The sequence below is a fragment of the Sus scrofa genome, chromosome 14 (genome assembly GCF_000003025.6).
Source record: "Sus scrofa isolate TJ Tabasco breed Duroc chromosome 14, Sscrofa11.1, whole genome shotgun sequence".
NCBI classification, from domain to species: Eukaryota; Metazoa; Chordata; class Mammalia; order Artiodactyla; family Suidae; genus Sus; species Sus scrofa.
Window position 1 is genome coordinate 3,990,849 of NC_010456.5, and position 13,764 is coordinate 4,004,612.

The 13,764-nt window shown below is 38.2% G+C and overlaps 1 long non-coding RNA gene across 1 annotated transcript in view; it reads right to left on the reverse strand.

The window, feature by feature from the left end:
• LOC100623270 overlaps positions 1-13,764 on the reverse strand; it is a 98,497-nt gene that overhangs the window by 75,652 nt on the left and 9,081 nt on the right. Inside the window, exon 3 of the long non-coding RNA XR_002338979.1 lies at positions 8,015-8,110. This is a non-coding gene — a long non-coding RNA (uncharacterized LOC100623270). The remainder of the gene's footprint in view (positions 1-8,014; positions 8,111-13,764) is intronic.

Below are 13,764 nucleotides of genomic sequence, written 5' to 3' on the forward strand. Positions count from 1 at the left end.
GATGACCCTTTGTATAAAAGGATTTTCCACATTTGTTATACTCATAGATTTTCTCCCCTGTGTGAGTTCTCTGATGCTTAATGAGGTTAGATTTTTCAAAGAAAGATTTCCCACATTTATTAGACTCATATGGTTTCTCCCTTGTGTGCATTCGATGATGTACTTTTAGGGAAAACTTAAGTGATAAAAGCTTTACCACATTCAAAACATACATGGGGTCTCTCCCCTGGTGAGTTCGCTGATGCTCACTGATATTAGGAATTTTATAGAACGATTTTCCACATTTGTTACACTCATAGAGTTTTTCTGTGTGAGTAATGATGTCAGCCTTTGTTACACTCATGGCATTTCTCCCTGTGTGAGCACTCTGATGTATTTTTAAGTATGACTTCTGACTAAAAGCTTTCTCACATTCAATACATTCACAGGGTTTCTACACTGTTGCAGTTCTCTGATGTCTTCTCAGTAGATACCTGTCGGTAAAATTTCTCTCAATTTCATTACATGCATAAAGTCTTTCTCCCCTGTAGAAATTCCCTGATGCAGATTGAGGTATGACTTAGTACAAAAAGCTTTTCCAGACTCATTACATGCACAGGGGTTCTCCCCTATGTGAGTTCTCTGATGATAACTGAGGCATGACATGAGGGTAAAAGTTTGACTACATTTATTACATGCATAAGGTCTCTCCCCACTATGAGTTCTCTGATGTCCAATGAGGTACGCCCTCTTAGAAAAGGATTTTCAACATTCTTTATATCCAATGGAGTTCGAGTTTTCTGAGGAACACTAAAGGCAGTCTGAGAGTAAGATTTCATTTCATAAGATGTCATGACAGAAGCTCCCTTTTGTTACACTGAGTTTTCTGAGGAAAACTAAAGGCAGTCTGAGAGTGTGTAAGATTTCGTTTCATATATCATGACAGAAGCTCCCTTTTGTGACAAATTTCTGGGATTCAGTTAGGGCTGAATTAGGGCTTAAGGTACTTCCAATTTCAAAGGGCTTTATTTCTGAGAGAGTGCTCTGATGTTCTAGGCACTGTGGCATCTGGCTCAAAGTTTTCCCACTTGTTGCTGTATTCTGAAGTTGAGTAAAAAAGTATTGCTGCAGGAGTTCCCATCGTGGTGCAGTGGTTAACGAATCTGACTAAGAACCATGAGGTTGCGGGTTCGATCCCTGGCCTTGCTCAGTGGGTTAAGGATCTGGCGTTGCCATGAGCTGTGGTGTGGGTCGCAGACGCGGCTCGGATCCCGCGTTGCTGTGGCTCTGGTGTAGGCCGGCGGCTACAGCTCCGATTGGACCCCTAGCCTGGGAAACTCCTTATGCTGTGGGAGCAGCCCAAGAAATGGCAAAAAGACAAAAAAAAAAAAGTATTGCTGCAAATGTTTTCCTTGACTTGCCAGGCTTTTCTCTAAGAGGGTATCAAGGTTGAAGTCTTTTAAAATAAAGAAAATAAAAATGCCTTTGAACCTTATATGCATTTGTTACAGTATGCAGCCTTTCCATATATGCCCTATATTGACTATTTGGTTTCTACCCACCAAGTCTTCCCAAATAAACAAACTGCAAAGGTAATTTCTCTATGAGAAAAAGACAGCAAAATCATTAGGATGATCACTACACAGCTGGCACTTTAGAAATAATAACATGAACAGTAAACAGACAACACAATTCTCAAAGTGGTTCACTTAGGAAACTGCAAAATGAGAGACTGGGATGACTCATTATGACCAGCATGTAGAACTGCAAGAAAAATCAGTCAATAGGGTTTTCAAACAATATACCAGAGAAGGGACTGGGTTGAGGAAGAAATCAATGTCTGGGTCCTTTCATTATAGTGGTAGGAATCCTATTAGTTTACAACCCTCCCAGTGCAGGTGCCTCTTTTCTATTCTAAACATCAAAACTAAAATTAATTCATAAGTTCCCTGATTTTCTCTTGATTAAAGAAACAACTCTATACCCGAAGATCTAATTTTCCTGGAGTTATTCATAGGAATACAAATACACAAGAAGTGTGACGGAGATAAGTGGAAAAATCATATTATTAACTGGAACGAATTTACTTCTATAGATTCCAATGCATTCCTTTATCAGAACTGTTATAACAAACTTCTCCTTAGTATCAAATCATAAGTTTCTCCTTTCAATATGATTACTTATTCTGCTGAAATCAGCCTTAACCAGGACTAGTCTATATGTAAGTATTCCATCTCCGGAACTTAAAGTTTCTATTAATGAGATCCTTCAATACTATGTTTCAACCTGTTTCTAAATACTATTTAGAAAGATGTTATATACATTTCTCATAAAAATTTCTATCGTTTGACTCCTCATACATAGGCTATTTCCACCTATGTTAAGTGCAAGCACTATGCTAAAATCTTAAGTTGGCACCAAACACACCACACACATTAGCATCATCAACCTTGTCCCTTCCCCCAACCCCAACTTCAAACACATTAGATATTCCAACCGCCATTCCACAAATTCACAATATAGTCCAGTCTTCCCTGGCCAGAGTATTTGTCGCCTATCAGTGGTTCCTTAACAATGACATTTTTTTTCCATTTTCAACAATTTTCTTCTACCCACATCCTTTTCTCTGAGCAAACCTACAAAGACTAGTCAATCATCTAGATATTTTCTGAGGTAATGCTATTCTCTAAACTTAACCAAGAAAATACTTTCTTAGTTTTCCACCACTAATTTATACCCACAACGACTACTCATCTTCACAGTGAATACATGAAAAGAACACAGGTACAATGAGGCACACACATTTTTAAGCAAATTACTACCACTCATATCAGGTTGTAACTTCAAATTCATGGCATGTTCACAAATTTTTAGCTATCCCTAAAATAATGGTTTTGTCTTTAAAGTGAAACCATTTTAGAACATATACATATTTATATATATATATATATATAGGTTCAACTCAGGCAGCTTTGTAAACCTTAATTTAAAACATTACTATCACTCTACGAGTATTTTTGCAACCCTCTGTGATATAAACTAAATTAATAGTCCTTAAAAACGTAGTATGCTTGAGAGTCACCCAGACACTCTTGGTTACAGTGGCTCAGATTAAACACCAATATACGTGATGACTCAGAACTTAAAGAAATGTGACTGGTGCATCAATAAATATGCAATACCTCTCTGCTATCTGACTCTTACTGTCCATCCAATGTAACTGTACAGTATTAATTATATATTACTTCTAACAGGAGACAAGAATAAAATAGGGAAAAATATTTACATAATACATATACACAAGCACTAGTTTTATTTATATCTTAATTTGGGTATGTTTCAATGTTTTAGGATACTTACTAGTCAACAAGCATCCAGCTGGAGTTTCCTCTTTTCTATTTTAAGCATCAGCACTAAAGTTAATTATAACTGCTCTGATTTCCTCCTGATTAAAAAAATAATTCTATACCTCATGCTCAAATTTTCCTGGAGTCATTCACAAATTACAAATGCACAAGAAGTCTAACAGTGATTAAGTGATAAAACCGTATTTTTACCTGGAAAGTATTCACTTCTATAGGCTATGATGCATTCCTCTACCAGAACTATTACAACAAACTTCTCTTGAATATGAAATCATAAGTTTCTCCTTTCAATATCATTTTTCATTCTACTGAAATCAGCCTTAACCAGGACTAATCTATACATAAGTATTCCATCTACTTCTGAACATATAATTTCTATTAACTGAGATACTTTAATATGTTTTAGGTTGTTTTAAAGACCTATTTAGAAATACCTGTTATATGAATTTCTCATAAAAAGTTCTTTACTTGTTTGACTACTCTTACCTAGGCTATTTTCAACTTCTACGTAAAATGCCACTTCTATGCTAAAACCTAAGATGGCACTGAACACACTGCTCTAAATACCACAGTGCCATCATTTTGAAAAACCTACCCCTGCCACCCAATTTCAGACACATTAGATATTCCAGGTACCATGCCACAAATCCACAGTATACTGGAGTCTAACCTGGCCAGGTATTTGTCTCCTGTCAGTGGTTCCTTAACAACAGTATTTTTCACTTTCAACAATTTTTTCTACCCCACACCCTTTTCAGAGTATCCCTACATTCCAACTTAAGAACTAGTCAGTCATCTAGATATTTTTGAGGCAATGCTATTCTCTAAACTTGACCAAGAAAACACTTAAGAGTTTCCTGCTAATCTACACTTGCAATGACTTCTGCCTACAGCATTCACCTTCACGATGAATAAATGGAAAGAACACAAGTACAATAAGGCACACACATTTTTAAGCAAATTACTACCATTTAAATCAGGATTCATCTTCAAATTGATGGCATGCCCACAGATTTTTAGCTATCTGTAAAATAATGGTTTCATCTTTCAACTGAAACCATTTTAGAACATGTATCTACTTCATGCAGCTTTGTGTTCCTTAATCTAAACCAGAACTCTCACTCTGTGACTCTTTTTGCACCCCTCTGTGGAATATTTAGTATTTTATTCCTTAAATATTTAGTATACTTCAGAGTGGCCCAGACCACTCTAGGTTACACTAGCTCAGATTCAATGCCAATATTCCTGATATTTCAGAAATACCTGTCCTACCTGACTCTACTGCCAATTCGGTATAACAATACAGTATTAATTCTATGACATCTGACAGGAGGCAGAAATAAAACAGGGCCTATTATTTTTGAGTTCATTAAGACACACCAAATAATTTACACACATGCACACAGATCTGTGTATATCTTAATTAGTGCATGTGTCTATACTTCAACATTATGGTTTCAAATAAGAAAATACTATTCAGTTTTGAATGTTTCTGACCATTATTTATATGAAATTTTTCTACCTGTAGACTTTTGTTGATTTCCTATGCATCATTTTCATAGAACATGGTTGCCCTGCACTGTATAATGAATGTTGCATTATATTGCTATATCATGATTTCATTTTAATTTCACTAGTAAATAAGTATCCAGGTTCTTTCCAAATTTTTGACTTTTTAAAAATGTTGTATGAAGAGAGTCTGATTTTTTCTCCCAGTAAACCTGGGAGTGAAACTGCTGAGTCATGGTGATCAGATATATTCAACATCTTTAAAGAAAACGCTCCTCTTCCTTCCCAAATAGTTATACTAATTAATACCACAGCCTGTCTTGTAGATGCTTTCCGGCCTGATATCCTCTTACTTTTGGTATCATCTGACTTCATGTTTGAAAACTGAGTGGGTATAACATCATACTACACTGTGATATGATCTGAATATGTACTAGCCAGATTACAAATATTAAGAATTTCTGGGAGTTCCCATTATGGCTCAGCTTAAAGAAGCCAACTAGTATCCATGAGGATGCAGGATGGATCCCTGGCTTTGTTCAGTGGGTTAATGACAATGGCTATTTTCACCTGTGGAGTAGGTCAAATTCAGCTCAGGTCCCACACTATTGTGACATGGGCTGGCAGCTAAAGCTCAAATTCAACCGCTAGCCTGGGGTCCTCCATATGCCATAGGTATGGCCCTAAGAAGAAGAAGAAAAAAAGAATTTGTTTCATATATGCCATTAATTCCCTTCACTGAGAAATGCCTGTGAGCTCCCATTGTGGCTCAGCGGGTTATGAATCTGACTAGCAACATGAGGATGTGGGAAAGGATTGTTTTTACAATAGGAAAGTTGGGAGCCTCACCATGGCTCAGTGGTTAATGAACCTGATTAGCATCCATGAGGACTCAGGTTCCATCCCTGGCCCCACTCAGTGGGTTATGGATCCAGCATTGCCGTGAGCTGTGGTGCAGGTCCCAGATGTGGCTCAGATCCCAAGTTGCTGTGGCTGTGGTGTAGGCCAGTGGCTACAGCTCCGATTCAACCCCTAGCCTGGGAACTTCCATATGCTGCAGGTGCAGCCATAAAAGACCAAAAAAAAAAGAAGATAACTTAAGATCTAAATTCTTTATTTATTACAGAAACCCAAATCCTTTCTGAGGTATATTTGTAATAAATATCATCTCCCAATATTTGATTTGTCTCTTCACGGTTATAAAAGTATTCACTCTAGCATAAATATACATACAACTCTTTTGTCCATGACAACAAACACCAAAGAGTGGCCACTCATGAAAATATCATCCATCTAAAGAAACAGAACATGAGTGGATCAAGAGAAACAGCAGGCTTTACTTAAGCACAAGTTTAAGTCACACTACTCATAAAAGTTATAGTAACTATTTGCTCTTATTTCTGTACTGTTTTACAACTCTCCATTTGAAGCCTTTGAAATTTGCTCATCAAGAAAAAACATATCCATATGTGGAGGAGGAAGATCTAACAGAAGCAATGAGATATAATCCTAATTTTTTTCCATCGTGAAAAGAAAGATATCAAATACATAGTTTAATGTTGACAAATCAAGTCATATTTGCTATTCAAAAGCTAAAACTTAAACTATTAAAGAAACTAAAGTTGAGTGTTAAAATGCGAGAAGGAAGAGAAAGTGAGCAATTTAACTTCAGAACTGGTTACACCTCAAGTGATTAGTAAGAGATACTATCTAAATAGATGATTAAGCAATGTTTCTGTAACATTTTCTTTTTTTTTTTTGGTCTTTTTGCCATTTCTTGGGCCGCTAATGTGGCATATGGAGGTTCCCGGGCTAAAGGTCGAATTGGAGCTGTAGCTGCCAGCCTACGCCAGAGCCAGAGCAACGCAGGACCCGAGCCGCGTCTGTGACCTACACCACAGCTCACGGCAACGCCGGAATCTTGACCCACTGAGCAAGGGCAGGGATCGAACCCGCAACCTCATGGTTCCTAGTCGGATTCGTTAACCACTGCGCCACGATGGGAACTCCTTTGTAACATTTTAAACATACAGCATTACAGAAGTAATTGCTAATGAATCAATACAGCATTTCAGAGTATCTGCCAATCAATCCATATGAATAAGCTAATGTCAACTATTCAAATAAAATACTCTTAGGAGTTCCTGTCGTGGCTCAGTGGTTAACGAATCTGACTAGGAACCATGAGGTTTCAGGTTCAATCCCTGGCCTTGCTTAGTAAGTTAAGCATCTGGCGTTGCCATGAGCTGTGGTGTAGGTCACAGATTCAGGTCGGATCCCATGTTGCTGTGGCTCTGGCATAGCCTGGGAACCTCCATATGCCACGGGTGCAGCCCTAGAAAACACACAAAAAAGACGAAACTAAAAAACAAAGAAAATACTATTAGACTGTATCAAGGACATGGCTAAAATTGAGATAAAAGAATGTATACATGTATGTGTAACTGGGTCACCATGTTGTATAGTAGAAAATTGACAGAACACTGTAAACCAGCTATAATGGAAAAAAATAAAAATCATTATATAAAAAGAAATTGGAAAATTAAAAATCTAAAATTGTAAATTAAGTAAACATTCAAAATAATTCAGGATTCACTGATCTTAGTGAAGGTCAGATTCAATTTTTCAAAGCTAAAATCAACGTTTCGTGTAATACCAAACAAAATCTCATGAGTATTTTTTGGAAATTATCACCTCATTATTTGAACTTGTTATAAAGGTGCTGTAATCAGTATGATATGGTACTGGTGTAGACCTCATTAAACAAGCTACAGAAATAAGAGAGAAATGAGTAAATACATGATTTACTGACTCTTAACTTCTAAGGGAGCAGGACCTAAAGTGAAGAAAATCATCTATGTGAAAGATCATTAAGCTGCCACATTTGAATGGAAAAGTTTATATGATTTATATGTAAAGTTATTATCTATGTATTTGGATTTCTATCTTCCATTTTACTCTGTGTAAGGTGAGAACATCAATGGGCTTATATCCCTTTATCTAAACACTCCCTTACTACATTATATTAGGACTACTCTTTCTAAATTTCAAGATGCACTCTTAAATCAGAAGAGTGTTTAAACTACTGGATGGTGTCCACCTCTAACTGACCACTTTGGATCTAATTTCCCCTAGAGACCAGTCTACAGTACTTAACTCACCTGCATGTCTCCTGCTTGGAAATTCTTCCTCTAACAACAATGGACCTTTTCATTGCTCCAACTTGACGGCTACCTCTGGTTTTGTAAAACTGCATCCTGTAAATGGGAAGTAATTTAGGACTTAGATTAGTTGCACTGACTTTAATGCATATGAATTTGAAAGACCAAATAGTTACAGGAACAGCATAGTGATGGTGGTCATTTGACGTTTCCTTTGGAGAGCAAATAACAAAAACATTTTTTTTTCAAATCTCAACATACACTGATCTCCTTAAACTCCAGAATCATAAAGACACATTACCTGGATTCTCCATGTACAGGAGTTTAAATAAGGCTCTGAACAGCAACTTCCAATCATGGCCATGACAGTGTAAGAGGAATAATGTAATATGGAAGAAAATTGGAGATCCTACAAAATCAACAAAATAATGACTTTTGGACATTACACACAAAACACTGGGAGTGGACGACAAGGATCTTGGAGAGAAGGGAAAGAGAGAATTTCTAGATTATGGTTCAGATAGAAGACACAAAATCAGAGCCTTCTGATCTCAGTAACTATGAGGCAATGGTGGGAGTTCAGGGAAGCCCAAACAATTAGACTTTCAGGGGAAAGTGAAGTTCCTGCGGTGGCACAGCAGGTTAAGAATCTGGCATTGTGTCTGTGGTGGCACAGGTTCAATCCCCAGCCTGGCACAGTGGATTAAGGATCTGGCACTGCCACATCTTTGGCATAGGTCACACATGCAGCTTGGATTCACTACAAGGCCAGGGAACTTCTATATGCTGTGAGTGTGGAAAAAAAAAAAAAATTAAATTAAAAGTGAAGTCAAAAATTTCACTGATAGAAAGCCATGAAGTTTTAACAAAAAAAAAAATCACCTTGAGTAAAAGTGGTATATTCCCATAAGAAAACTTCTAACAATGGAGGAAAGAGAACCCCAATGCCATACATTAAAAAACTCCTAAAGCACACACAAAGACATAATGTTTGGAAAGAAAGATAGAGATGGACTTAAGATGGTGGAGTAGGAGGGCCAGAGCTCATCTTTTCTCATAAGAGCCACAATATTACACCCAACTGCTAAACAACCTTCAACCAAAAAGACTGCAAACCATCAAAAAAGATATCCTACTCCAGAAGATAAAGACCGTAGAAGGTGCGATTATATAATAAAAGCAAGCCCATATGCACCACATGGGTGTGGCCCACAGACTGGAAAGCACCTGTACCTCAGAGGCTCACCCATGGGAGTGAGAGTTCTGAGCTCCAAGTCAGAACTTTATACCTAAAAAGAGAGAGGGCTCAATAAAATCAGAAATGAGAAAGAAGTTACAGAGTTCCTGTCGTGGCACAGTGGTTAACGAATCTGACTAGGAACCATGCGGTTGCAGGTTCGATCCCTGGCCTCGCTCAGTGGGTTAAGGATCTGGCGTTGCTGTGAGCTGTGGTGTAGGTCTCAGACACGGCTTGGATCCCGCACTGCTGTGGCTGTGGCGTAGGCCAGTGGCTACAGCTCCAATTAGACCCCTAGCCTGGGAACCTCCATATGCCTCAGGTGCAGCCCTAAAAAAACAAAACAAAACAAAACAAAACAGAATATAATTGGATCAGGGAAAATTCAGGTCTTTCTTAAGCAAAAGTTTCTGGATCATTACAGGTCATATCACTCGTAAAATTTATAGTAACTATTTGCCCTTATATCTATAATGCTTTACAGACTTTCTTTTTGAGGACTTTGTAATTTTATCAGGAAATAAACACACTTATTTTAAAAAGCAAAGGAAACAGGTCTGTTATTAAAAAGTTTCTAAACAATTTACACACAAACACACACAGATACAGCAACAGAGAAATCATGGCCAGTCAATCAATATGAATGGGCTAATGCCAATTACCACCCCCCCCCAAAAAAATGCAATTAGACTGGACCAAGGACATGCTTGAAATTAATTTGGAAAATTAGGCTTAACTAAGTTATAAATTAAGTAAACATTCAAAAATAGCTCAGGACTCACTGATCTTAGTCAACATAGATGCAATCTTTCAAAGTTAAATTTTAGCATAATACTAAACAAAATCTCACAAGTATCTTTTGGAAATTTGATCAGCTCATTATTAAAATATGTTATAAAAGTGCTATAATCAGTATGAAAGGCCACTAGTGTAGAGGTCATTAAACAAGCTAGACAACAGAAACAGAGAAACGAGGAATAAATACATGAATCTTGTCTTAAAAGGGAGCAGGGCCTAAAACTAAAGAACATCACCTACATGAAAGATCAGTAAATCACCACGTTTGAATGGAAAAGTTTACATCATTTTTCATGTATGTATTTATTTGGATTTCTCGCTTCCATCTTACTCTTTGTTAAGGTGAGAACATCAATGGGCTTACATTTTATTCCTTTTCTTGCATACTCTCTTCCTACATTATATTAGGAAGACTCCTAACTTCAAGATACAAGTCCTCAAAAAAGAGAATGTTTAAACTATTTCATGGTGTCCACCTCTAACTGACCACTGTGGATCACACTTACCCTGGAGACCTGTCTACAAGTACTTAACTCACCTGCAAGGCTCTCGCTTAGAAATTCTTCCTCTAAAAACAATGGTTTTTTCCTTGCTCCAACTTGACAATTACCTCTGGTTTCCTAAAACAATATCCTGGAGTTCCCGTCATGGCGCAGTGGTTAACAAATCCAACTAGGACCCATGAGATTGCAGGTTCGATCCCTGGCCTTGCTCAGTGGGTTAAGGATCCAGCGTTGCCGTGAGCTGTGGTGTAGGTTGCAGACGAGGCTCGGATCCCGCGTTGCTGTGGCTCTGGCATAGGCTGGCAGCTACAGCTCCGATTTGACCCCTAGCCTGGGAACCTCCATATGCCGCGGGAGCGGCCCAAGAAATGGCAAAAAGACCAAAAAATAAAAAAATAAAATAAAATAATATCCTGTAAAAGGTAAATAATTTAGGACTTGGATCAGCTACATTGGCTTTAATGCATATGAATTTCCAGAAAGGAATAGTTATAGGAGTAGCACAGTGATGCTGCTCACCTGAACCTTCCTTTGGAAAACAACCTACAAAAACATTTTTTACAAATCTCAAAAAAAACCTGATCTCCTTAAACCCCAGAATCATAAGGATTCTTCAAGTATAGAAGTTTAAATAAAGCTCTGCAGAGGAACTTCCAATCATAGCCATGACAGTTTAGGAGGAATAATGTAATATGTGAAACACCAGAAATTCTACAAAATCAATGAAATAATGATCTTTAGGTATGACTCAGTAAACACTGGCACTGGAACACAAGAATCTCCAAGAGAAGGGAAAGAAACAGAATTTCTAAGTTATGGTTCAGAAGGAAGACACCCAAGCACAGCCTACTAAGGGAGTTAAGGGGAGACCAAGCAATTAGAATTTCAGAGCAAAGTGGAATTCCTGCTTTGTACAGCAGGTGATGGATCCTGAGTTGTATCTGTAGTAGCACCTTTTCAATTCCAAGCCTGTACAATGGATTTAGAATCTGGAGTTGCTGCAACCCGTGGCATAGGTCCCACTTTCGACTTGGATTCAACCCTTGCCCAGGGAAATTCCATATGCCCTGAATCCAGTTAAAAAAAAAAAAAAAAAAATCACAGTGAAATAAAAAATTTCACTGAAAGAAAGCCATGAAGATCTAACAAAAAAAGATGGCTTGAGTAAAATTTGTACATTCCTCAGAGTTCCCGTCGTGGCTCAGTGGTTAACAAATCCAACTAGGAACCATGAGGTTGTGCGTTTGATCCCTAGCTTCACTCAGTTGGTTAGGGATCCAGCATTGCTGTGACCTGTGGTGTAGGTCGCAGACGCAGCTCTGATCCCACATTGCTGTGGCTGTGGCGTGGGCCAGTGGCTACAGCTCCGATTAGACCCCTAGCCTGGGAACCTCCATATGCCATGGGTGCGGCCCTAGAAAAGAAAAAGAAAAAAAAAAAATTGTACATTCCTATAAAGAAACTTCTAACAACAAAGGAAAAAGAATCCCAATGCCACAGACTGAAAAACTCTCAAAGCACACACAAAGACATGATTAGCCGCAAGAGTGAAAAGATATTCTAATAAATATTAAATGCTTTGTTCTCAAGAGTATTACTGTCCTATTAATGTGACCCAATAATTCCTAAACTAAAGAATACTCAAGGCCTCAAATAAAATAAAAAGTAAATACTGAATTAATCTAATTTACTTAAATTACAAGCAAAGAATGAAATTACACCAAGTCATTTCTTACACTCCCCAAAATGCCCCAAGAGCATGTAAACAAACAGTACAAAACCTAGCAGCCAACAATGTAGAATTTACAGTTTGAAGCACACTATCAAAAATGACCAAGTATGGAAAGAAGGAAAACAGGAATCATTACCAGGAGACAGGTCAATCAATGGTTCGAAAAAACAATGATAACCTGGCATTAAATTAGCCTCCAAGGCCATTAACACAGCTATTATAATATACTCCACATGATAAAGAAGATAAAGGAAACACAAACATGGTGAGAATGTTATACACGTCCCAAACTGGAAGTCAAGGCAAGACAAAATATTACCGGGGAGGGGTGGGAAACTGAAAGACTCCAAAGGGTTTTGCTACAAGGATTACCAATATTTACATTAGAAATAAAGACCAACACAGGAGTTCCCGTCGTGGCGCAGTGGTTAGCGAATCCGACTAGGAACCATGAGGTTGCGGGTTCAGTCCCTGCCCTTGCTCAGTGGGTTAACGATCCGGCGTTGCCGTGAGCTGTGGTGTAGGTTGCAGACGCGGCTCGGATCCCGCGTTGCTGTGGCTCTGGCGTAGGCCGGTGGCTACAGCTCCGATTTGACTCCTAGCCTGGGAACCTCCATATGCCGAGGGAGCGGCCCAAGAAATAGCAACAACAACAACAACAACAACAACAAAAAGACAAAAAAAAAAAAAATTAAAAAAAGAAATAAAGACCAACACAGATCAATTTAATCAGACATCTAGGTTCTCATGGGCTTCTGAGTTCTATTCGTTCTGTTATTTTCCAGGCATGAACTTACTTGGAGACTACACTGTCTCTTTGAGAATGGGAAAAAAATGCTAATATCTTACTGTTATTATAACAAGTGTTTTTTTCTTCTTTTTCTTTTTAGGGCTGCACCCGTGGCACATGGAGGTTTCCAAGGTAGAGGTCAAATCAGAGCCACAGCAATGCAGGATCCGAGTTGAGTCTGCCACCTACACCGCAGCTCAGGGCAATGCCAAATCCTTAACCCACTGAGCAAGCCCCGGATTGAACCTGCAATCTTATGGTTACTAGTCAGATTCATTTCCACTGCGCCACAAAAGGAACTCCTATTGTGACAAGTTTTGACCTCAAAGGTAGGTATTTGGAAAAGGTCACTGGCCTCCCAAGTCAAAGAACAATCTGGTTTTAATATACCTGGCATATTCAGTCCCTTCAGGAATTTCTCAGAAATTTCAATGGGCACCCAGCCAAATGAGCACTGTATTACTCTAGTGGTTATGGGTAGATGTGGTAGATATAAACAAAGATGTGGTAGATGCACACAATGGGATATCACTAAGTCATAAAAAAAATGAAATAATGCCATTTGCAGCAACATGGATGGACCTAGGGATTATCATACTAAGAGAATGACAAACATCTAATGATACCACTCATAAATGGAATCTTAAAAAATGATATAAAATAACTTATTTACAAAACAGAGGCAGACTC